Source organism: Topomyia yanbarensis, chromosome 2 (genome assembly GCF_030247195.1).
Source record: "Topomyia yanbarensis strain Yona2022 chromosome 2, ASM3024719v1, whole genome shotgun sequence".
Taxonomy (NCBI): Eukaryota; Metazoa; Arthropoda; class Insecta; order Diptera; family Culicidae; genus Topomyia; species Topomyia yanbarensis.
The window spans coordinates 286,430,003-286,452,856 of NC_080671.1; the positions used below are offsets into that span (position 1 = coordinate 286,430,003).

Below are 22,854 nucleotides of genomic sequence, written 5' to 3' on the forward strand. Positions count from 1 at the left end.
GGGCCTAAGTCGAAATCTCGAAGAAAATGCATGTTTCGCCGTTTTGTTTTCTTTAATTATACATCGAACTAAAAACCATTTTAACTAATTTTCACCTCAATCTTGTAGTATTTTTGTTGCATAATGTCGTAATAGCGAAAACGCAGTTTGTTTACATTTGCGATGTAAGCCCTAATGAAAAATCTATGTCGATTTTTTGTTCTTCCCAGACTTTAAAATTATTATTGCAGACATTTGAAAAAAGTATCTGGCATCTCTGATCTGGCCACCCTGACCACTGCATTGGTTTTGAATGTCAAACAAAGTGTTCGCAAGGAATCGCATTTAGTAAAATAATAAAAACAGTGAAAATCGTGACGAAAATTTTACAGTGAAGTTACAATAAGTGTATTCAGTCACTTGGAAAGAAAAACAAAAGCATTCGATATTGAAAACTTGTAAGCACACAAAACATTTTTTAAGCGTTCACCTGTACTGTCCCCGCAAGTCGGTTTTACATGATTAACGTACGCAGGGATTGGCTTGACCTATGAAATTCATGTTAGAAACATCATTAACAATCATTATTTTAGGAAAAAAAAAACATTTTTCAATGTACTGGTAAATCTTTCGGTAATTGTTTTTACATCAGAGTTTTCGCCAAAATGTTTGATTTAAGCAAAATAATTCTGGTAGACAGAGGGTAAATGCTTGCCCTAAAGTTGTTAAACCAGATTTAAGCTACCTAACAAAATATGTTGGACCAACAGACCTCACTAAAAGTGATACAGTGCTCGAGACAATAAGGGTGAAGGTAGTGTGATGCTGCTTGGTCGTATAGCAGAGTCCAAGGATTCGCCCGACGTTGAGATCGTAAGCGCACGTAAAAATGTGATCCATTCGTTTGCCCGGTATAATTTTGTAATTTGTAATTTTATTGAGCACGATAACCTGTTAGTACAGACTTTGAATCAGGTCAAGGAAGTATACTGAAATATAGGAACCGGTATACTGAAATATAGGAACTATAGTTGAAGTCCGTGGTAGTGAGGTAGGACAGCATGCGAAAAAAGCGCTGTGGCGTAGCCAAATTGGGCAATGACAACATCACAATACCGCTATCCAAGTAACTTCCTTGACCTGATTCAAAGTCTGTACTAACAGGTTATCGTGCTCAATAAAATTACAAATTGCAAATCAGGAACAAAGTATAATGTCAAAACCTAGTGTGGCAACACCGCATTCCTTTTTCCGCGTGCTATCAGACAATCATAGTCAGTCATAGCTCCTATGTTTGAGTATACAGGGCAAAAGTGATTGAAATTGTAATTTTATTGAATACAGTATTCCGCCGGTGTACGCCTAGTATCAGGATAAGCAAATAAGTATCACAGGTTTGCTTCCATTTCCGACGGCGAGATAGCATCGGGAGGACAGGACCAAGTGACCCGAATGACGTTAGTCTCCATCTCATTAACAACGAAAAGTTCCCGAGCCAACCAAATAAAGTCAAAGGATTAAAAAATGCCGCATCATTCCAATCTTCCATCACATTCTAGAGACCCATTTCACTGTTAGGTTAGTTGAGACCGGCGATGCCAGATTTACAGATATGCATATGTCTGTATTTTACAGACTTCTGATCAGCTCCGTGAAAACTGTTTGTTGCCTGAAGCTGCCACCAAATGCCAGTAGCGCTAGCTACGTTTCAAATGTTTAAGGTCTATTCACATGAACTGTACACCACTGTTTGAAAGTGGGAATCAAAATAAGTAAATAATAACAATATATGAAAAAGCACGATTTTTCTTGCATTGCTTATTCTCCATGAAATCCGAACGCTTTTATCAACTAAGTTCCAGTTAAGCACATCAAAATGAAGTTTGTTTGCGTTCGACAAGCTTAAGGTCGTGTTAACAATATTGGCTCGTAGCAATGTGAACGTTGCTTAAAGCGCGTTCGCTGTCATTTTTGGCAACTATCCGAGCCAGGAAGCCAGCTTATGTTGGCTTCACTCATTTTTCAAAGAAACGTCAAAATATTCACCCTCTTGGATAGTTGCCAAAAATGACAGCGAACGCGCTTTAAGCAACGTTCACATTGCTACGAGCCAATATTGTTAACACGACCTTAAGCTTGTCGAACGCAAACAAACTTCATTTTGATGTGCTTAACTGGAACTTAGTTGATAAAAGCGTTCGGATTTCATGGAGAATAAGCAATGCAAGAAAAATCGTGCTTTTTCATATATTGTTATTATTTACTTATTTTGATTCCCACTTTCAAACAGTGGTGTACAGTTCATGTGAATAGACCTTAAACATTTGAAACGTAGCTAGCGCTACTGGCATTTGGTGGCAGCTTCAGGCAACAAACAGTTTTCACGGGGCTGCAACTATCCGAGCCAGGAAGCCAGCTTATGTTGGCTTCACTCATTTTTCAAAGAAACGTCAAAATATTCACCCTCTTGCTCTTGATGGTCCCCTACAGACGTAATCAGAAATCTTCAGACTTTTAAAAGAGTAACAGTGTTTAACAAAATTGCACTAGAACAATTGTATCCGAATTCGAGCGATTCCTTCACAATAGTTTTCTAATTTCAATCTACTTTTAAAGTAATAACCTAGTGTAAATAGGATTTACACAACCATCTACAGACTTTTACAGACATTTTAATTATTCTGATACAGACATTTCACAAAAACATGTGGCATCGCTGGTTGAGACAGTAGATACAGAACACTAGATTAGGATTGTCGCTGGCATCAGTGGTTAGAACATCATTGTTTTGATTCCGGTATATACCTGTCAAATGGGCCAAATAAAAAAAGCAAAAAAATAATCCTCTATCGTTGTTTCATAGCGACCAATTTTTGTTTCTTCAGTCAGCAAAACAATGGCCATTCTTGGTTGATGTATTTTCAAGAGTTAGAATGTACAAATTGTCTAAATCTGTACTGATTTTTTTTAAAAAACGTTTATCTGAAACGGCATTTGCGAAAGCTTTTTTACGCCGGGGTTTTTTTACGTAACATGTTACAAAAGTTCTTAAGACTATCACGCTATAATAAAAAATCACTTTCTAATGGTAACACTGAGGATAATCATCATTTTGAATATTTTTATTTATACTCTATTTTCTTGAATTTTATTGTAAATCTATTGATAGTTTTTCTGTAATCTTTGTTTATTTTTTTCTTTATTTACATCATTTTATCTAACTTTACTAACTGCGAAGAAATCTAAATTGTTTGTGGGTAGCATGGGAATAAAACTAGAAACATTGTGGGGATAATTATATTTGAATATTTATTGTTTTCAGGTAATGATAAATATGGCCCATGTATGTAAGATCTCGTAAAGCGAGGATATCACGAACAGGAACATAGGGTGGTTTTCTTCTGGCTTGTAAGGAGTCTATTAATTGGGATCTGGCTTCACGATATTCAGTGCAAGACCAAACAACATGTTCAATGTCTTCGTAACCCTCTCCGCAAGCACATTGATTATCTTCTGCGATCCCAATACGGCGGAGATGCGCATTTAACGTATAATGGTTGGACATGCGTCTAGACATCACACGAATGAAGTTTCGACTTACATCCAACCCTTTGAACCATGCCTTCGTTGATACTTTAGGGATAATTGAGTGCAACCACCGTCCCAGATCTCCATTGTCCCATGATGTTTGCCAACTAGTAAGCGTCCTCTGACGAGAAGCGCTATAAAATTCATTGAAGGCAATTGGTCTTTCATATATGTCACCGTCCAGTGCCCCTATTTTGGCTAAATTATCCTTTCTCTCATTACCCGGTATGGAGCAATGAGCGGGAATCCACAGTAAGGTAATTTGATAAGATTTATTTGTTAATTTAGTTAAGTATTCTCGTATCTTATTCAAAAAGAACGGAGTGTGATTATCAAGCTTTAATGAGCGTAGTGCCTTAATTGTGCTGAGGCTATCTGTGAGGATGAAATAATGGCTCGGAAGTAAAGTATCAATGATTCCCAGACTATAGTGAACTGCTGCTAGTTCGGCTGTGTAAACAGAGGCAGGTTCTGCAAGCTTGAAAGAGATCGACGTGTTATTGTTGAAAAAACCGAAGCCAGTGGCCTCATTGATTCGTGACCCATCAGTGTAGAACATTTTAGGGCAGTCAATGTGTTGGTATTGTTTAAATATACTTTATGATGTTCGGATTATCTATAACCCGCGTTAAAGGTTTAAGGTATGGAATACGAATGAGACCTGCTCATCGTCCGCTGTATGTTTTATTCAATCTCAGATCTCCAAAGAGAGTGAGTTCCTCTCTCTCTTTGGTATATACCATTTATCTGGTCATTACAACTTCTTCACCCTTAAGATGCTGTTGGCATTTAAATTCATTATAATTTCACAATTCTTGAAATTCTTATAGAAAATAACAAGCTTTTTTCCTTAATCTACGTACACAAAATATTCGGTTATAGATCATATGTAAAATATCGAAAGATAAATGATCACTTAAACTAGGGACTATTCATAAATTACGTAACGCAAAAATTGCCCAAAATTGACTCCCCCCTCCCCCCATGTAACAAATTGTCACAAATTTCTTTATCCCCCCCTCCCCTATTACGTAACAAATTCCTTGAATTTTTTTTTCTTCGGTGAAAACATGTTACGTAACGATCTAGTTTACTCCCCCTCCCCCTATGTCAATATGTAACAAACTTGTCGAACCCCCTCCCCCTAAAAGCGTTACGTAATTTATGAATGGTCCCCTAGCTGTAATAATTCAATGTTTTCTTTTTAGCATGCAATCTCGCCGACCTTCTTGGTTTTGATGTCATGCTTGACTTCAACTTTGTACGTTTGTTCGCAAACCCCCGGAAGGTTTCCTCGTGAATGGCCGAAAATCCTCGAAAACCATTGTCATTTTCTGAGCAGAAAATGCTATCGTTACGCCTCGGTATCTTACAACTGATAATTTCATCGCTGTCATCTATGGAAGGCGCCCTTGCACGTTTTCTTCCGCTTTCGAAAGTATTTTGAATACTTGTAGTGTTATTTCTGTTGGCGTTCTCCTTAACGATGAGCAAAAGGACGTTTCCACAAACTCGCTGTTTTTTTCTCTTTAGGTGCGTGCAGCTGACTGCGGTGCGCCATTAGGTTAGCGTTTCCAATTCGCACCTGGAATGTGTTCAAAGAAAACCGCTTTAAAAAGGTTGCTTTAAGCCACCTAGAAAAATCGTTGGATTTATGGTTTTTATAATACACGACATCTCCCAACGTCATTTTGTCAAGACTGTTGTCTCTATTTGTTTTACAGGCATCATCCCTTTGAATCGGAATATTATCTCCCGGCATCACAGTTAAAAATTGTTTGAAATGACGTTTTGGATTGATCAAATCAATAAGTAGTTTAGGTTTATAATTAAATATTTTTTCCGATGGGAATACTCCATCAGTCGTCAAACAAGTATTTCTATAATTAAATAGAAAAAGATTAATCTGATCATCCAAACACAACCCCTTAACATTCGGTTCCCATAAAAATTTCTTGAGCACCTCCTTAACTGTCCTAACTGATCTTTCTGCCTGACCATTACTGGATGGATGATAAGGCGGACTTTTCCCAACTTTAATGCCTTGTTTCTCTAGAAAAGATACAAAATGTGCTGAGTTGAAGGGCAGGCCATCGTCTGTTACTATCACATCTGACAGAACAAACCTGGCAAAAATACTTACTAATTTTCTAAGAACTGCGTTAGTGTCTGTCCCATATTTCATATGCTCTATTTCTATCCATTTAGAATAACTATCCACTACTAATAAAAAGATTTTCTTTTAAAAATAAAAAAAAGTCTGCATGAATTCTACTGAAAGGTTTTTTTGTAGGAATCCAAGAAGCTAAGGTTTTTGGTTTTGATACAATAGCCATTCTATTACATGGTTCACAATTTCCTACAAAATATTCTGTATCATTATTTATACCAAACCAATACACAGAGCGGCGCGCAAGTTGCTTCATTTTGACTATCCCTGAATGATTTACATGCAAAATTTTAAAATTGAAATCTTCATTGATTCTGGAATGATTACCCTTTCTTGAAACAGTAAACAGCCATTGAAAAATTCCAAATCATGCTGATTTGCATGCACATTTTTAAACTGTTTATCGAGGCGTTCTGGCCAGCCCCCATTTAAATAAAATTTAATCTTCTGTAAAAAAAACATCATTTGCTGTTTCAAGTGCAACACGAGTAAAATCAATAGGAAATTCATCACCAAAATTGATATTTTTTACATATTCTTTGTCTAGTTCATTTGGCACCGCTTGCTGTAAAGGAAAACGGGAGCAAAAGTCTGCATTTCTCATATTGGCAGACGGCCTGTATTTAATTTCAAAATCGTAAATAGACAATTCTAAAATATATCGTTGCAATCTTGTGACGAAAATCGAATGCTTACCTGTTTTACCAAATATTCCTACTAAAGGTTTGTGGTCGGTATAAACAGTAAAATGATGTCCATACAGATATTTGTGGAATTTCTTAACTGTACAGACTAAAGCCAGGGCCTCTAAATGTAAGATAGGGTATTGTTTCTGAGCTGTGTTGAGCGAAAATGAAGTAAATGAAATTGGTTTTTCTACGCCATCAACAATATGTGCTATAACTCCCCCAAGCCCATAATTACAGGCATCAGTAACAACTACAATTGGTTTGTGCGGATTATAAAATTCTAAAATATTGGCATTTATTAACTGAGATTTACTATTTTCAAAAGCCTTATTGCAGGTATCATCCCAGATAAATTTCGTATCTTTTTTAACAAATTATATAGACAGCACAATTTGCTAGATAAATGAGGAATGAACCTGCCATAAAAATTTAAAAGTCCTAAAAAGGATTTCAATTCCGAAACATTCTTCGGAATGACCGCATTTCGTATTGTTGCTATCTTATCAGGAGAGGGGAGTATTCCTTTATCAGAAATTATATGACCAAGATATGGTAGAGATGAAACGAAAAACTTGCATTTGCTCCAGTTAACTTTGATATTCGCTTTCTCTAACCTCTCTAAGACTTCATGAAGCTTTGTCACACATTCTTTTATGTCGCGTCCTGCTATTAACACATCATCTAAATAGCATGAAACGTTCTCTAACCCTATCAAAATCTGGTCCATTACCTGTTGGAAAATTGCTGCGCTAGAAGAGGCCCCCTGAGGTAAACGATTGTACGTATAGAGACCCTTAATTGTATTTATCACCATATATTTTTGAGACTTCTCTGACAAGGATAATTGAGTGTATGCCCCTTCTAAATCAAGGGCGCAAAAAAACTTTGCATCCCGATAACCCAGCAAAAATGTCTTGAGCAACCGGTAAAGGATAAGTGTTTGGTATGAGCCTTTTGTTGATCGACACTTTACAATCAATCACTAATCTGATCTCCTGATTTTTTTCATGACTGCTATCACAGGTGAAGCCCATTCGCTTGTTTTAACTGGTGTTATTATGTTTTCATTTTCTAATTTGTCCAAATATTGGAGAACTTTTTCTCTCAATCTGTAAGGAACATCGTAGGATTTTTTAAAGACTGGAGTTTCGTCCTTAAACACAAGATCAGCCTCAAAACCAACTATTGGCGAGGATAATTCTTTTTGGAAAACGTTCGTGTATTTTTGTTTAATATCATTTAATAGCTTGTCAGTAACACTAACTGTGTTTATATTATTTATAGCAGTTAATCCAGTAAAATATTGTCTCCAATCGCGGTAAAAAATGTCGATCCATTTTCGACCCATTAATGGGACAAAATTAGAATCATAGTCACGTACCATACTTAATAATTTTTTTATTCCCTTGAATATAACATGCACCCTTGTCTTTCCTAACACATTCAACCGAGATCTATTTACAACCACCAATTTTTTTTTGCAATCTGCTAAAGATAAATTAAATGAATTGTAAAACATATTCTTTCCTATTACTGTCACGGAAGATCCACAGTCTATCTCCATTTTTAAATCTTTTCCTTCTATTTGTACTTTGAGATAACAAGGTTCACTAATACTATTGATAGATGCTACCTGCATGCATTCAAAATCACCTGAATCATTGTCACTAGATGAATCCCTTCTTTGCATGGCCAGTTTGTTGAACATCTCCGCTACTTTGTCATCGCCGAAACTGGCGTCATTAGCTTCCTCCACAAATTTCACTGAATTACGTTTAATATTTTTTCGCTTATAACAAGTGCGAGTAACGTGGCCTTTTATTCCACAAAAATCGCATATCAAATTTGCATATCGATTGCTGTGTGCTCTTTGTGGATGGTGGACACGGTTAAAGCTTTCACTCCTACTTCTGCTTCTGAACCTCTTGTTATCGTTTTGTTTCCAATGCTCAAACTGTTCTCTTCTACCGAGCCTCGATTTAATTGGCCCTCTAATAGAGGCTATTTGCTGATTATTGTTATTGTCATTAATCACACGCGATCTATTCCCAGCTAGTTCATAGGTTACTACCATTTTTTCCGCCGTAGCCAAGGTTAGATTTTCTTCGTTTAGCAATTTTTGCTGTAAAACTTTGTCACTTACACCCATAATGAACTTGTCCCGAATTGCTGTATCCCTGAAGTCTCCGAATTACAAAACTCAGCCTGTAATTTAATTGCTAATAAAAAATCTTCAGCTCTTTCCCCAGATTTTTGAAACCGATTATAGAATTTGTATCGTTGGATAAGGTCTGAATCAACTTTATCCCATCTTTCCTTTATTTTTTGTACTATTGTATCATAGCTTAGCGTCGCAATGTCATTCAAAGGATACAGCAATTTCAATTCCTCAAAAACGATAGGCCCACTGAGCGTAATGAAAAGTGCTTTCTTTTGTGCTGCATCTTGTCCATCATTCACCTCAAATAGATAACTTAGACGCTCGATGTAATTGGTGAATGACATGCCACCCACATACTGCTCAATAGAGCCGACCAATATTTTATTCGCCATCTATACTGTTCAAATAAACAACAGCAACAAAACGTAACGTATATGAATATCAGCAAAGTAAAAATGTTCAACGCAAAGGTGTATAACTGATTCATAAAATAATGTTCATAATTTAGGAGAGGATTCACTTACCACTTGCTGAAGTCTGTTAAAGCTCTCTCCTACTCGACCAAATGCTTCTTGAACTCTCTTGGTGAACACTCAACCAGTGGTCCAATGGGCGCACAGTCCAAATTACTCGCAACACAGCTCGAATGACTCGCACCACTGCTCGAAAAGCTCGCTACTATCGTTCCAAAGCTATGTGTGATCGTACCACCACTATTTAGGTATATTATTTGGTTAATTTGGTTTGGCATCCAAAATGGCGGAAGTGGCGTCACTTCAGACTTTCTACCAACCACCTCTTTTTAAATTTCACTATTTTCTTTTCATTTTCGTAGATTATATATATATATATATATATATATATATATATATATATATATATATATATATATATATATATATATATATATATATATATATATATATATATATATATATATATATATATATATATATATATATATATATATATATATATATATATATATATATATATATATATATATATATATATATATATATATATATATATATATATATATATATATATATATATATATATATATATATATATATATATATAATTTCACCAAGGGCTTTTCACTAAAACTTACACAATGACGCGCTTACCGTCGGATAACTTACCCGATCACTTTTTTTTTACCAGTCAGCACGATTTTTTTATATATTTTTGTTTTAATTTACTTGTACGCACTATTTCTAATTAATACGCACTAATTAGTTTAAGTTATTTAATAAACCACCGACACTTTTTTAGTTTTTTAAATATACTTTATGATGTTCGGACTATCTATAACACGCGTTAAAGGTTTAAGGTATGGAATACGAATGAGACCTGCTCATCGTCCGCTGTATGTTTTATTCAATCTCAGATCTCCAAAGAGAGTGAGTTTCTCTCTCTCTCTCTCTCTTTGGTATATACCATTTATCTGGTCATTACAGTATTTACTTATGAATATTTTATGGATCTCCAGAGGGCGCAGGTGAATGAATAGGATGGTCGGTAAACTTTTTTCTCTTCTTCAAGTGATACTTAGTAGAATTGCTTATAATCGGAATATTTTTACTTTTTTAAGCAGGGTGTTCTTGAAACAACCAACTCCATGCTTAAGTATATCCTCGGCAGTGAGGCTGGGTTCGGAGATGACTCCATCGCATTCTATATCGCGCGAAAGTATATAAACTTTATATTTCCGCGTGGAGAATTCGCAGGCTACTATCTCGTTAGCTTGTCTAATGTTATCAATGCTAACTCGAAGTTTGGCTTTATTTACTTTCACGATCTCTGTTACAGCAGAAAATCGTGAAGACAGATCCCGTGCAATTTGCACAAGGTTTAATGGCTTTCCTTTCCGCCTGAAGAAAACTTGCCATGGTCCAGAAGACCCTTGAGGGTATAATTTTATTCTAGGGGGAGTTGAGGGAGGGGGATCAGAAGAATTTTGCTCTTGTGAAATGGAGGATTCCATCTCACTATCCTCCATTTCGCCTACCATACACAATAAGTTGATTAACCCCTTATTGCCCAAACTACTATAAATAGTAGGTGCTAAGAATAACTCCTATTACTCAATCAATAACGCAGAACAGGCATTATCAATGAGTTAATATTGTTCATATACTCTTGTAGAATACGTTTAGAGAAGTTAGAGTGGTTAAACCGATGTTTATGTTTTGTTTTTATTAAATTTTCCCTTAAGGGGTTAAACATTTTTGTCAGGATTAAAAAAATCGAATTTTTGAAAATTAGATATTCTGAAACTATGTACGCTGAGGAAAATTTTCCTCAAAATTTCATGAAGATCGAAATACTATAACTTGAGTTACATCTATTCATAGACCGCTACCCATAGACCACTCGTAGGCGTTGCGTAGTGTTTGATACGCTAGACTGTTGACTCGCTGCACCGACAGTAAAACCCGATTATCTCGGAGTTGTATTTTATTGAAAAGTTCATTCGCGGCGAGCACGATATGTCAGAAACCAATTAATCGATCAATCTGAAATTTTCACTGGTTGTTCCTTATTATATCAGCTACTTTGAGTATAAAATCAATTTCACTGGAATAACCACATTATTTTTTTTCCGATCCGAAAACTCAATTTGTGATGCGCGTGAAAAATAAGTTGGGCAATAATGGGTTAAATACTAACACTAGCAAAGTTATACTAAAATCTACCTGCCCTTCGAAGAGTTGCAGATTCACGCTGTCACACGCTCGGGTTGAACTCCGCTAGCGAATGACGGATCCCAATAGTAGCATGTCTGTAATAACATACGTACATGGAACTATTGAGATCCAGAGCTACAGGTCCAAAGCCCTGGTAAAGGAGGATGGTTGTGATGATCCGGGCCGAGATCACCACGTAAAGCAAGGTAGGGCATAACCCCAATTCCAAGGCGTGAAGCGACCCGTGCCGAGGGATGAGTGATCGAGGGGGTGAAAAAGATGCTCGATCGTTAACGGAGCCTGTGGGGTACCTGGGCAACCCCCACAGTAAGCGTCCCTTACCACGCTAATGCGGAGCTCTGGCGTGGCGGACATATATTTCTCGCGCTACCCGTGGGACTTTTCATGGAGCAAAATAAAAATAAAAATAAACAGACGGAGGTGCCAAACCCCTTCGCAAGAGGTGGTTTGGCGAGGTCTCCCCCCCGTGGGGAGAGTAGTGGAACGATGAGTGCTGTACTCGAAAGCACCAGTGACCCCCCAGCAGCGGTAGGCAATACCCCTACCAATGCATCGGAGGGGCCAATAGCTGCGATGCGCAAAGTAGCGAAGCAACTCGATGCTATAATCGACTTCGCTAGCGCAAAGCAGAACATAGCCAAGGAGTTGAAGTTGAGCCTTCTGGAGCTCCGGAAAGCTGTTCGTGTCGCAAGACAGGAACAGCAGGCATATGTTGAGAGGGTGGAATGTCGGGAGAGGCCCGACAGAGAAACCCAGACAGTGGCCTCCAATAGGGAGGAAAGAGAGAAGGTTAATAGAGGTTCACAGACAGTGGCCTTTGCCTTCTACGGAGCAGCCACGTCGATCGGAGCGGCGACCGAGTTCCCCTCGAAGGGAAAGGGCAATCGCAAGACGGCATCGAATGCGAAGCGCCCTAGGAAGTCGCCAGGAGAGGGTGCCAAAACCGACACCACTCGGCGTGCAACCGTCAAGGTCAAACGCCGCCTGGGTGAGGTAAGCGAGGGCGAGAGTGACCTCGCTGTTGAGAGCGATGGTACCAGCAACCCGGCACGACCGGGGCAGGGGGGCTCAAACCCCTGGACGCTGGTTACCAAGAAAAAGCCGGCACCGAAACCGGAGGTACCGCGGCCTGCGAGGAAGGCCAAGGACAGAGGCGAAGCCTTGTGGTTAAAAACCGACAAGGACAAATACGCCGATGTCCTTAAATCTATGAAGGCGGCCGAAAGCCTCTCGGCCCTTGGGCAGGATGTGCGTAGCGTAAGACGCACCAACACGGGAGAGATGCTCCTGGTGCTGAAGCGAGGCGCACAATCAAGTGCAATATATAAGGCCTTGGCTCAAGAGGTCCTTGGCGAGGGCGCCCAAATCAGGTCGCTAGGTGCGGAAACAACTCTCCAGTGCAAGCACTTGGACGAGTTCGCGACCGCAGAAGACGTCGTCGCAGCCGTCAAGGAGCACTGCGGCGTCACAATCGAGCGGGCCTCTGTGCGATTGAGGGACGGACCCTCTGGCACCCAAGTAGCCTACCTCAGGCTACTCAATGCGGATGCCAAAAAGGTAACCGAGAAAGGGAAGCTGAAGATCGGCTGGTCGGTATGCCCTATTAGTATACCCCAGCCGCCTTCAGTGGACAGGTGCTATTGGTGCCTAGAATCCGGCCATAAAGCTTACGAATGTAAAGGCCTAGACAGGAGCAAGCTATGTCGTCGATGCGGCGAGGAGGGGCATAAAGAGCGGGGGTGCACTAAGGCATATAAGTGCCTTATCTGCACCTCTAAGAAGCAAGCCCATAAACATGCTATGGGTGGACCTTCGTGTCCCTTCGGCGAGTTAAATAAGAAGAAGCCGTGAGAGTCACACAGCTAAATCTTAACCATTGTGCAGCAGCCCAACAGCTGCTGTGGCAGTCGGTCTCGGAGTCGAGGACAGATGTCGCCCTCTTATCAGACCCGTACAGCATCCCTGCCGGCAACGGCAATTGGGTGTCGGACGGGTCTGGAATGGTGGCAATCTGTACAACGGGAAGGTTCCCGGTTCAAGAGGTAATACACCCCTCCGCCGAGGGTGTGGCGATTGCCAAGATCAATGGTGTGTTCTATTGTAGCTGCTACGCCCCACCAAGGTGGCCAATAGAACAGTTCTACCAGATGATCGACAGGCTCTCGTCGGACCTCGTGGGCCGGAAACCGGTAGTAATAGCGGGAGACTTCAACGCTTGGGCAGTGGAGTGGGGCAGCCGCTGTACAAATAGCAGGGGTCAAGCGCTAATGGAAGCGTTTGCGAAACTCGATACTGTGCTAGCTAACGATGGCTCCGCTAGTACATTCCGTAGAAACGGAGTGGAGGCGTGGATTGATTTGACCTTTGCCAGCCCGAGTCTGGCTCCAGGCATGGAATGGAGGGTAGACGAAGGCTACACCCATAGCGATCATCTAGCAATCCGCTTTAAGATCAACTATGGTGTGCAGCATCCGAGGGCGGGAGATCCCTGTCAGGTACGCGGGTGGAAGTCCAATCACTTCGACAGCGAAGCTTTCACCGCGGCCCTGGGACTGGAGGCCAACACCGACAGTCTAAGCGGGGATGCGCTGGTAGCTGTTCTATCACGCGCGTGCGACGCCACTATGCCGAGAAAAACACTGCCAAGAAACGGTAGATGCCCGGTATACTGGTGGAGTGCCGAGATTGCAGCTCTACGGTCAGCCTGTCTCAGAGCTAGACGTAGGATGCAAAGAGCTCGCACCGAGGATGCAAGAGAGAACCGCCGTGAAGTGTTTCGAGCTGCGAAATTAGCCCTTAACAAGGCTATTAAAAGCAGCAAGAGAGCGTGTTTCGACAACCTGTGTGAGAGTGCCAACGCGAATCCGTGGGGTGACGCCTACCGGATTGTGATGGCCAAGACCAAAGGGGGCTCCTCACCCCCAGAACGGTCTCCGGACCGGTTGGCAACGATTATCGAAGTACTCTTCCCGTCTCGAGCCACAAGCCCCTGGCCACCTGCACTACGAGACAGTGCGGGCACGGTCGAAATGGTGGCTCCAGTGACGAACGAAGAACTACTCGCAGTGGCTAAATCCCTAGCAATGAACAAAGCTCCAGGGCCGGATGGAGTCCCGAACAACGCTCTCAAGGCAGCGATCATAGCGAACCCGAACATGTTCAGGCTAGCTATGCAGAGATGCCTTGACGAGTGCCGTTTCCCCGATAGATGGAAAAGGCAGAAACTGGTGCTGTTGCCGAAGCCCGGGAAGCCGCCAGGCGACCCATCGGCGTACAGACCAATCTGTCTGATAGACACGACTGGCAAACTGCTTGAGAGGATCATCCTCAACAGGCTCACCCCGTACGCGGAAGGTACGGACGGTCTGTCAAGCAACCAGTTTGGCTTTCGGAAGGGTAAGTCCACAGTGGACGCTCTCAACTCAGTGATAAATACTGCCGAGATAGCGATCCAACGAAAAAGGCGAGGTATTCGATACTGTGCGTTAGTGACACTTGACGTGAAGAACGCATTCAACAGCGCAAGCTGGGATGCCATCGCGCTCTCGTTACACCGGCTTAGCCTACCGGTGGGTCTGTACCGGATCCTGGAAAGTTACTTCCAAAACCGCGTACTGCTATACGAGACCGATGCCGGTCAGAAAAGGGTTCCGATTACCGCCGGAGTCCCGCAGGGCTCGATCCTAGGCCCGGTGCTATGGAACCTCATGTATGACGGGGTTCTGAGACTGAAGTTCCCTCCTGGGGTCAAGATCGTCGGCTTTGCCGACGACGTAACCTTGGAGGTCTACGGGGAGTCAATTCCTGAGGTAGAACTAACCGCAGAACACGCGATTAGCACGGTGGAGGAATGGATGAGCGCGAGAGGCCTGGAGCTCGCTCATCATAAGACGGAGGTAGTTATCGTCAACAACCGCAAGTCGGCACAACATGCAGTTATCCATGTGGGAGAAGTCGCGATCACTTCACAGCGAAGTCTGAAGTCTCTCGGAGTCATTATAGACGACAAGCTGACCTTCGGCAGCCATGTCGACTATACGTGCAAGAGAGCGTCGACTGCTGTTGCGGCACTATCGAGAATGATGTCCAACAGCTCAAAGGTGTGCGCCAGTAGACGTAGGTTACTGGCAGGCGTTGCCGTATCTATCCTCAGGTACGGCGGCCCGTCATGGTCAAGAGCACTGAGGGTAACCAGTTACCTACAGAAACTGGAGAGCACCTACCGCGTGATGTGCCTCAGAGTGATATCTGCCTACCGCACGGTATCACACGATGCATCCTGCGTGATAGCGAGCATGATGCCAGTCGGGCTGGTCATTCGGGAAGATGAGGAGTGCTTTGAGCTACGTGGAAATAGGGGAGCCCGCGAGCGCACCAGGGTGACCTCGGTCGCCAGATGGCAGCGTGAGTGGGACAACTCCTCGAAAGGTAGGTGGACCCACCGGCTGATACCTAGCATATCGAGCTGGGTGGGAAGACCCCATGGGGAAGTTCACTTCCACCTGACACAATTCCTGTCAGGCCATGGCTGTTTCCGTCAGTACCTCCACAGGTTCGGACACGCGGAGGTCCCAGTCTGCCCGGACTGCCCAGGTGTAGACGAAACTGCCGAACACATACTGTTCGTATGTCATCGGTTCGACGTCGAAAGAAGAGCAATGCTTGACGTCTGTGGCTGGGACACAACCCCGGATACCCTTATCCAGCGGATGTGTCAAACGGTGGAGAAGTGGAACGCAGTCTCGGCTGCTACCATCCAGATTGCCAGTAGGCTACAGGTAATCTGGCGAACCGAGCAACAGACGGCGGGCACGGCTAACTAGTGATTGGTTAGTTGGAGCGAAAAAGGCCAAGCGCAAAATAAGAGAGTGAATGGTCTGTTCATGCCGAGGTAGGTTGGCGCAGCGAATGGCAACCGCGTAAGGGGTAAACCCAGCCACCCCGAAGCAAGACAGAAGAGTGAGTGTATAGGCGTATAAGTGGACTGCCTCATGCCAAGACGGGAGGGTCGTAGCGTAGTATGTTTGAACTAAGCTATCGATGCCTCATGGCGTGGCAGAGGAGTGAAAGGGTGAGCATCCAAGTCAGTCTCACACTGCATGTTAAGGGTGAGCATAAAAGTCAGCCTCACAGGTTGGTCGCAAGCAAGGAATGAAAAAGGTGAGCACAAAAGTCAGCCTCGCATGGTATGTCAGAAGTGGGGCCTAAGAAAAATGTCCCACATGGGATGTCAGGGAGTGACAAAGGTACAATAGAGTGGCACGATTGAGAGTGAATCAGGTGATAGGGTGAGCACCCAAGTCAGCCTCACATGTATGGGTAGGGCGAGCACAAAAGTAAGCCTAGCAAGGAATGAGTAAGGTGAGCATACAAGTCAGCCTCGCATGGAACGTAAAAGGTGAGCACAAAAGTCAGCCTCATGTGGGAGTGTTTGAGAGTGAATCAAAGTGCGATTGAGAGAGCACCCAAGTAAGCCTCATACAGGATGTATGATCGCGTGAGTGAGAGTGAATGAGTACATTTAGTACAGCCATCCCCCCAGAAGTAATACCGAGAGGTAGTTCCTGGGAGGAATGATGGCGGAGCCCAATGGAGTTTAGTCGGTATTAATGGCTGGTCACCATTCGAGTCCGACACGCCCCCAGTGCACCCCGTGTGGTAGATTGGACCCTACCGTTAGCACGTGTACTGGGCTAGGACATAAAGGTCTTCTCCATTGTAAAAAAAAAAAAAAAAAAAAAAAAAAAAAAAACACACGCTCGGGTTGAACACAGAGCAACCACCACTACCAAGATGAAGCCGCTGTTTACCTGTGGTTCCAGGGGTATTTCCTTACTACGCAGCGAGGCTAGGTACACAAATACACAAAAGCCCGTATCTGCACTAGCACAGATGAATAAGTGATGATGAAGCGAGGCGCTTCACCAACAAGATGCGGCTCTGTCTCACTTCGTCACAAGCGCTGACTGTATGCAGCGGAACCACTACCACCACCAAGGTGGGGCCGCCGCTTACCTGTGGGTCCAGAGGTATTCCCGTACCATTTCTGTTCTGTATTTTTTTGTTTGCCTCTCGTTTATTCTGCTGTAAATTTTATGCATTGGACGTTTTCGATCTTGAATGTATAAAAATCACAGCAGAATAAACGAGACTGAATTGAAGAAAGGCAAACTCTGCATTTTACTAATTCGAAGTTCAACTAAACGGTTTATGGTTACAAGCAGGCCATATTTTTCTGCGTGTACCAAAAGTGCGTACCAAAGACTTTTACTAGAGAGACTTTCGATAACTTGACAGATATATACCGAAAGCAAAACAAACATGTTCCGAGGCGAAAACAATGGGAACACCAGCGACAATCTAGTGTTCTGTATCTACTGTTGAGACTAAAGAGACTAGAAGTCTCCTGGCAACCCTATACCATCATATGGAGTTTGACAGCGACCTACATATATGGGTCGTTATAGCTATAACCCAAACAAAGAATTATGTTCGGCGCTATACACAATATTCAAGCATTCCACACGACGCTTTGCATCTTGTGGGAAGATTTAACACCATATTATTCAGAAAAAAACAACATTTTGTATCTAATAGCTTTTAATCATTCGATTCAAAATTAATGTTTTGATTTTCATGGCAGTGTTGCTAGCTGTACGTCGTCCTGGCTAACAAAGACTAGAATAACAAAGAGACGCCATCTTAATTCATTGAAAACTACCCTAATAAACATCTTATGATCCAATAGCCTAACGACCTGTTCAGGGTATCATCCAAACAATATGGGGAATCGTTGGACTATATGGGTTGAAGTTCGTGTATAATTTATTTTTATTAGGGTATTCAACTAGCAACCAAGCTACGGTTTACAAGCAACACTGCAAATGTGCAAGCCTCACAAAATTTGTTTGTCAGTTTTTTTGTTTCTTTTAGCCAAAATAAAAATCTACCGCAACTTCTGGAATCTGAGTTTCTCGACCAGCTAAAACATGGTTTTATCTGGAATGGAATTTCGCAGCAGCAAAACCACATTAGAACAAGAACAACTGTGATTTTTTATTGCAAGCGGATCCACAACAAAGAGAGGCGTGGTTGAAGTCTTGTACGTGTGTTCCTGTCTTGTGAGTTTGTAGAGAACAAAAAAGGGGTTTAACGGTATTGCAAACATCATCAAGCATATTGCGTACATCAGTGCTACAGGAACCTCTGACAGACAATTGCTTTAAGATGGTTATTGCATTACGCCTCGATAGTGGTGCATCGAGGAGATCGAGCGGGCTTATGCGCCTTTTTTATTTTCTATGTTTCTTCATACTCTGCACCTGCGCATGCAAACGCTCAACCACTGGTCTGTGCGCGGTGACGTGGCCGACTGGTGGGTTCACGTGGATTGACTTTTGCTGTGTGCCGTGTTTGCAAATATTGTTCCACAATTTGATGGCGGTATTCGTGGACGGGACTCACAGTGGGAGTCATTGTGTGTCCTTTAACGGTCGACTTCGTCATCGTGCATATACTAATTAAATTAATTTAACCGTTATGTATCCGACGCGGTACCCGGGTACCTTTTTAGGTTTCAATTAATGAAATTCCTATGTTTTTTCCATAGCTGGAAATTGAAACTTTGTGACATCCTAGAACTTCACTAAGTCAAGCTTTTAGGTTAATAATATTGTTGATATAGTAAGGGGGGGGGGGGAGTTAGGAGGGGCTCCTGATTTTTTTTACTACGTAACAGGCCGACGTGGGTACCTGGGTACAGAGTTAAAAATATTCAAATTCATTGAATGAAAATTGATCATATTCAGCCACATTCATTTTCAATACTCAATGACGCAGCTGAAAACGTCAAACGAACAAACTGCCCATTCATCCATGCAGATTTTCATTCGTCTCCGATTACTACACGAAGCGACCGTGCAGCAGCGAATCAAACGCATCAAAGTAGGCCCTGGCACAATGTAAGCGAATCATCAGCATTGTTTCATATGCTTTACCGGCATTTGAAAACATTTTCCTTGATAATTAGTGAAATGAATATATTGTACGATATTCAACTGAATGAATGACATGGATATTTGAATGAATATTTTTTCTATTCAGTGCGAGTTGCATCAGGTTCATTTTCAGCCGTCAAAAAAGGTAATATCCAACCGATTTCGATACTTTTGGGTGTTTTGGATTCAGGAACTCATCCGCTTTTGGACTTGGTAAAAATGAATCGGGTTACTTCATTCGGTTTCCGGGAATCCGGATTTTCGGAAGCAGGTTCCAGTACTGGGATACTATTTGTGAACTTCAATGGAATACTAGCAATATGGGTATCAAAATTCTTGGAATTGCATCAGTAGGATGTATCTTGTGGTTATGGAACCATTTGGTGATTTGATCCCGGAACGGACATTCCGGAGCAGGTTCCCGTGGGGCCGTGAGTGGCCATTCCATTCCAATTCCATTTTTTAAATTGCCACAGGGTCCCGTAACAACAAATAACAGACTTCCGAGACAATTTGAAGAGTTTTTTTTTATTTTCTATTTGATTATATTGTTTTGTTTGCATTACATTTCCAATTTAGTATATTGGGTGTTCAGCTACAAGTGGTGACTTTTCATCCCTATTGTTTACATGATTCGGTTAATAATAAGATATTATATGCATCCGCAGTTAATTTTTTTTTCAGTAGGATGTTTTAAACCTACTTGTCTTGTGAATAAGGAGCTGAACAAATCTTATAAACTTACTTATAAACTATAAATAGAGCTAATCGTTGCAATTGAAGATTGCAACGATTTTTGTCGGAAGTTGCTTATAATACTGTTCGTCATAATTTCTAATGTTTCTATGTTTGCGAATCTGTGCAACTCATTTGTGCTAAACCAGGGAGGACGCTTCAAAATCATTTTCAGAATTTTATTCAGAATCCTTTGAAGCGTTTTCTTCCTAGTAGCACAACAACTTGCCCAGATTGGCACTGCATATAGCAATGTCGGTCTAAATATTTGTTTATAAATTAATAGTTTGTTCTTTAGGCAGAGCCTAGAATTCCTATTTATAAGAGGGTATAAACATTTTATATATTTGTTGCATTTTGTTTGGATTCCTTCAATGTGATCCTTAAAAGTGAGTTTTTAATCGTAAATCAAACCCAAGTATTTAACATGATCTGACCACGTTAAATTCAAACCATTAAATTTAATAATATGGTTATTATTTGGTTTAAGAGAAGAAGCTCTTGGCTTATGCGGAAACACAATCAATTGTGTTTTTGCCGCATTAGTGGAAATTTTCCATTTTTTCAGGTAATCATTGAAAATATTCAAGCTTCGTTGCAGTCGACTGCAGAAAATACGAAGACTCCTCCCAGTGGCTGAGATGCTAGTATCATCACAGAAAAGTGACTTTTTACAGCTTGTAGGTAGATTTGAATGATCAGAGGTAAAAATATTGTATAGTATTGGTGCGACGCTTGATCCTTGAGGGACGCCTGCTTTAACGGGTAGCTTATTAGATTTACAATTCTGATAAGAAACCTGTAGGGTACGGTTAGTAAGATAATTTTTAATTATCTTTATTATGTAAATTGGGAAATTGAAATCCCACATTTTGGCAATTAATCCTTTGTACCAACACTGTCGAAAGCTTTTTCGGTGTCTAGAAGGGCAACTCCAGTGGAATAGCCCTCTGAGATATTTGCCTTTATCATGTTAGTTACTCTCACAAGTTGATGAGTAGTTGAATGTCCAATACGAAATCCAAACTGCCCAGGAAGAAAATAGAATTCTCATTGATATGTGACATCATTCTAGTTAGGATGATTTTTTCAAATAATTTACTAATAGAAGAGAGTAAACTAATTGATCGATAGCTAGATGCTTCTGCTGGGTTTTTATCTGGCTTCAAAATAGGAATAATCTTGGCATTTTTCCATCTTTCAGGGAAGTATGCTAATTTAAAACATTTGTTGAATATTTTGACCAAGTATCTCATGGTGATTTCGGGAAGGTTTTTAAGAAGAATGATGAAAATTCCATCATAACCTGGAGCTTTCATATTTTTTAACTTTTTCATGATGGATTTGATCTCTTCATAGTTCATAGACTTCGGTTTCAATAGGACTCACAACGTTGAAATTAAAATTATGGACGCTTTCAAACTGCTGAGCAAGTTTTTGAGCTTTTTCTTCGTTTGTAAGAAGTATGTGGTCACCTTCCTTCAAGGCTGGAATTGGTTTCTGAGGTTTCTTAAGAACCTCAGAAAGTTTCCAGAAAGGTTTAGAATTTGGCTTGATTTGTTCAACCTCTTTCGCGAAATTTTCATCTCTTAAGAGTGTGAATCTATGCTTAATTTCTTTTTGTAGATCCTGATAGATACATTTCATAGCAGGATCACGAGAACGTTGATATTGACGTCTTCGAACATTCTTCAAGCGAATCAGAAGTTGAATATTGTCGTCAATAATAGAAGTATTAAATTTTTTTCTGTGTTGTTGGTACTAATAAATTTCTAGCATCAACTATAGAATCACTTAAATTTTGTAATGCCGTATCAATGTCAGCTTTATTTTGTAAATCAAGGTCATGATTAAAATTATTCTCAATATAAGTTTTGTACCTTTCCCAATTCGCTTTGTGATAATTGAACACTGAGCTAATGGGATTGGAAACAGCTTCTTGAGAAAGTGAAAAAGTTACTGGAAGATGATCAGAATCAAAGTCAGCATGTGTAATCAATTCGCTACAAAGGTGACTTTGATCTGTAAAAACCAAATCAATTGTTGATGGATTCCTTACAGACGAATAGCACCGTAGGACCATTGAATAATAACCAGCAGAGCAATCATTAAAAAGTAGTTTACCGTTGGAATTGCTTTGAGCATTATTCCAGGCTCGGTGTTTGGCGTTAAAGTCACCAATTATGAACAATTTCGACCGATTTCTTGTAAGTTTTTGTAAGTCTCCGTTTAAGAAATTAATTTGCTCGTCAGTGCACTGAAAAGACAAATAGGTTGCAGCAATAAAAATGATTCCTGAAGATCATTCGATACCCAAACTCTCGATCACCTTGGTATCAAGAGGCGACGTAACAGAATGTTTGATCCTGCTCCGAATCCAACAATTCGATCAAATCGATGAATAACAAAATTATAGTTAATATTACATTGAATATTTGGTTTTAAAAAAGTTTCGGTCACAACGGCTATATGCACGTTATGTATCCTCAAGAAGTTGAAAAATTCGTCTTCGCACGTTTTTAATGAACGAGCATTCCAATTTAATAAATTTAAATGATTATTTAAAGCCATTGTTAAACTTTAATTTCATTACAATTTTGTTAGCAAATTCCCATCCCGCTTGAAAAGCTTCAAACATGGAGGTAGAATTTAACATGGCAATCATCATAGGTAACATATAGTCCTGCAGGTATTTTAATTTTTCTTCCTTTACGCTACCTAGATCCATGGACTAAAGGAAGCGTTGGATGCAAACGAGTTTGTGGGCGTGGTAACGGTAGCCGTTATTTTGGCCTTGTTACCTGCCACTGAAGCATAAGAT

The 22,854-nt window shown here is 40.9% G+C and overlaps 1 protein-coding gene across 5 annotated transcripts in view; it reads left to right on the top strand.

Moving 5' to 3' along the window:
- The first annotated feature begins 256 nt into the window (after window positions 1-256).
- LOC131683228 (3-phosphoinositide-dependent protein kinase 1) overlaps window positions 257-22,854 on the top strand; it is a 615,616-nt gene continuing 593,018 nt past the window's right edge. For 2 of the 5 annotated variants that reach the window (XM_058965066.1, XM_058965064.1), the window contains exon 1: window positions 257-437. The gene's annotated coding sequence lies outside the window, so the exon portion shown is untranslated. Of the gene's footprint in view, window positions 438-3,301; window positions 3,825-22,854 lie in introns of all 5 variants that reach the window. The other 3 variants (XM_058965068.1, XM_058965067.1, XM_058965065.1) reach the window with 2 other exon arrangements.